A 4,381-nucleotide genomic window follows, 5' to 3' on the forward strand; every position below is an offset into this window, starting at 1 on the left:
TTTTATTGTAATTAGTGCATGCATGTGAATGGAAATTATGCAAAAAAGTAGAGAATGAAAAAATAAGGACACACACACAAGACACAAGATATGCTCTCCGGGAGACCCTTTCGGGAGAAAACCTAGCTGGAAATGAGGTTGCTTCACTCTCTTTCTCTATCTGGAAATATGGCTGCAAGTACAAAGAAGTAATGTCTATGGTCCATGGGTTTGTACTTTGCATAGATCGTCTTTGTGTGCTCTACCTCCTATCTCTCCTCGCTATCTTTCCTCAGCTATGGAATGGAATGCCTTTTCCTCCTAGTGACTCGATTATAACACATCTCAATAGCTTGTCAGTGGCTAAGCTTGACTACATCAATTATTAACTAAAGTTACAAAATGGAATCTCCTATAGTATTTTACATCACAAACGCGTGGCTAGACCTTTTTCCATGAATAATGGGGGCTGATTCAACATCCTCTCAAACTGTAGGTGTGAAAATAGGAAGGTCAATTTCTGAGTGGCATAACTTTTGCATACAAAATCTGATTGACGTGCTTCTTGTGTCGTTGGAAAGGTCTATGTATTTAGAATAGCATGAAAAGATTCATCACTAAATGATCAAAATTTTAACCTCGAAAGACATTGTTTTATGCCTGAAAACACTCCCAAAAGGTTTCAGACACTGTTTCGCCAAATTGTGTCCCGCTGGTGACAACAATCCCATGAGTGAATTCCTCTACCTTTTCCACTCCAATTTCATCGATATGGATGAAATAAAATATAATAATCTAATTCGGATAAAATAGGGGCTGACGCTGCATCCTCTCGAACTATAGGTGTGAAAACGGGAAGGTCAACTTCTAAGTGGCATAACTTTTGCATACATACTCTGAGTGACGAGATTCTTATGTCATTGGAAAGATATCTATTTGTAGCACAACATCACAAGGTGTGGCACTAAAGTGGAAAACTTTTACCCCCAAATAATTTCATTTGATGGCTCAAAATGCTCCCAGAAGGTTTCAGACCCTGTTTCACCAAATCGTGTCATGTCGGTAAAAACAATCCCATGAGCTAATTCCTCCACTTTTTCCACTCCAAATGCATCGAGATGGATTACAAACAATATAATAACCCAATCTGGATCATATGGCCTCATGGATTTAACAATGCTCCATAAATGCAAATTTTTCCTTAAAAATATGTTGTGATAATATAGGCTTGGTCCTATTTGCAATGATTTTTTGCTATGCTCTTGTAAATACAATTGTAAAGTGAAATAAAAAGACAATCATTAAATTTTTTTAGATCATCGAACTTTGGAATGAGTGCAATGAATGTATAATTAAAAGTTTTTTACATTCTACCATACGTTCTGCATTCCTCAATCACCTTTAGTAAATCAGACCCAATGAACTCATAAAATTCGAGATAGAATTCAATGAGCTAGTTGTAAGGTCCTAGGGTTTTATCCTTTTTAAACAAATACAAAACCAACTCAACTTCACTAGGAGGAACCAAAACCAATAGATCCTTGTTAGCATCTTCATCAATGAATCTCGGAAATAACCAAGCAATCTGAATAATCTCAGGCAAAGAAGCATCCCTAGGATTTGAGAAACGGGTCTTAAAGTGTGTTGGCTGCTTGAATTGTTTATTGATTAAACAGTCGAGTACCACATTAATTTGTCAACCCGGGAAAGTCCTTTTATTTCAAAGGTGACCTCGTACTGTATGTACTTAATTCTAAAAGCATTAAAAGCTGTAGTATACACGATTCTATTTTCTGTCAAACTCCTTACTCTATGTTATAACAGTTAAAGTATATTACAGAGATAAAATGAAAGCAGTTAACTAAGAATACAAATCTACAAAGAGAAATAATGGTTGTTCTGTTAGCAGAGGATCAGGACCCTATCCTTAGGGTAAGGATGTTTAGCACCTACCCCTGTAACCAAGTAGCTAATACACACGGCAATTCCAAACCACCGATGAAGTATTCTTTTACAATATCAAGCAATTAACAAAACAGAGTATCAACAAAAAGGAAATTATCAGAGGTAATGCTACAAAATCCAAACAGAGTACCAGCAAAAGGAAATTATCAAACACACTCGCACACTAACAGGAAATAAATGGGTGAATCTTGTGAAGAAGGTGGGCCCTATCCTTCTCACAAGATTCCCCAAAACACAAATGCTACATTAGGTGCTCAGAACAACCTTCTATTCATCTGCCAAAATGTCCAGTTACAATAAAGATTCAGACTTGCTTTTTGTCTTTCAAAATTTCCCTTACAACTTGTTTTCCTCCCCCTTTTCCTTCTACTGTAGATGTCTCCTCTTTATAGAGGAGACATCTATTACAATAGACCATCATAGTTCATACAGTTAAACCTTTTTGTCAAAAATAAGAAATCCATCCTTGTTACAGGATGTCGTTACAACAATGTGACGGTGTATTCCTTCTTGGTCTCTTACTGTTACACAGCTGGTAAACAAACTTCAACCGTCTTCTTGGAATCCTCGTACTATCCTTTGCCGCTTCATTGTTGCTGATTTAGTAAACTCATGCTGTTCCTGGTGTTTTAGCAACTGTAACCGTGTTTTACCCTTTCTGGACAGTTGCTGATCGTGTTGTGTCAGCATGGAACTCTGTCGATCTTCTGATAGTTGCTATTTGTCTTTTCCGGTATTCCAGTTGTTGCAAAATAACGTTTTCCCTGCTTTAGATAGTTGCTGTTGCTGGTGTTGCAGCAACTACGAATTATAATTTCTGCAGACTTTAGACAGTTCAACAGTTACTTAGCAACTTGGTTAACTTCTCCAAAGATAATTATAAAGATAACATGAATATGTAATGAACAATTAAACATATAGTAATGCGGAGAGTTACTTCATACCTTGGAATGATTGGGTCATTATATAGTCAAAGCTTTCAACTTATGGACTAAAAAAGGGTAATATTATAGCAAAAATACAAGGTCAAAAATGGTCAATTTGGAGTCCTAACATCCCCCCCAACTGAAAGGGTTGCATGTCCTCATGCAATGCTTACTCTGAATCTGAGTCGAAGTACTGGGATGAACAGTGTAAATTACTAAGACAGTAGCTATAAAAAGTGTTATCAAACTTGTCTCTGAACCCACAGACAGTCTCTAGTTGCCTCCATGCTGCCGCCTCTTCCTTTTTGGATAATCCAAACTGACCCTTGTATTGCTGACCAGATAACCATAAGAGGGGAAATTTAAATCTGTAGCCAATCCATTTTTCAGCACATTGTTCCATACATCTAACATAGTAAGGTACCCTTGAAATTGCTGCCTGTAGATTAGGTGGATTATAGGGATGATACTCCTGCCTTTCCTTGGGACAGTTTTCCCAGAATAGGTTGTTGGCTTTAATAGCCAAAGGTGCCTTCGTTTTCACATAGTGTTGGCAATCTCGCAAGACCACTGCTTGTAGTTGCCTAATGTGATCAGTCATTCCAGGTTCACTTAACATTCTTTGGTGCTGTGCAATGAAAGTAGCTGCATTTTGAGGTTCAGCCCTAATCCAAAGGAGGCAGTTCTGTTCATTATGTTGTGCTGAGATGAAGGCGTTTTGCCAAGTGAGTTGGTTGGCTAGAAAGGAAATGAAAGCTCTGAGTTGTATGTCGCCAACAAGAGGGAGTATATTCATTTTTCTGTCTTCAGACATGGCTTCGTTGTGGAGATAAAGCTCACACAACAAATTCTGATCATTTTTGGGTGCCTCTGCAAAGGTTTCAATAAATTGTTCTGATGTAATCACCTGATGAGGTCTACCATCTCTAACTGCCTTTATCTGTAAGAATGTTAGTCGTTCCCTCAAAAATGCTGCATAGTTGAAAGAGGGTTTTCTTGTAGCAAGTATTCTTTGAACCAACTCAAAAATCTAGGACAGTCTAGCTTTGAGTTCCTTAATTTCTTTGTACTGAGCTCTAGACTGCTCAAGTGCTTCCCAATTCTTATATGCATAACTGAACCAGATTCCCTTTTGCTGTTGGAATGCTTTCCCTTGTGACAGCTCATATTCCCTCCACCATTCTCCTTTTAATTCTTGAAAACTAGCGATCTCTATGCATGCATCACTGACAGTGGGAGATTCAGTTTGTGTAAAGGCATCAACAAGAATTTTCTGCTCTCTGATAATTGGAGTAGGCTGGGGTGATTCGATGTCTTCTTTTCCATTTCTAGCCAATGTTTCTTCTTCTTGTTCCATAACAATTTGGGTAGGCTGGGGTGACTTTATGTCTTCTTCTCCATTCCCTGTTGATTCCTGTGAAACAGCCAATGCCTCTTTTTCTTTTTCCAAAACAGTTTGGGTAGGTCGGGGTGACTTTATGTCTTCTTCTTCATTCCCTGCTGATTCCTAT

Source organism: Pinus tabuliformis, chromosome J (assembly GCF_031772625.1).
Source record: "Pinus tabuliformis cultivar Carrire ecotype Pingquan chromosome J, CPIR1, whole genome shotgun sequence".
Taxonomy (NCBI): Eukaryota; Viridiplantae; Streptophyta; class Pinopsida; order Pinales; family Pinaceae; genus Pinus; species Pinus tabuliformis.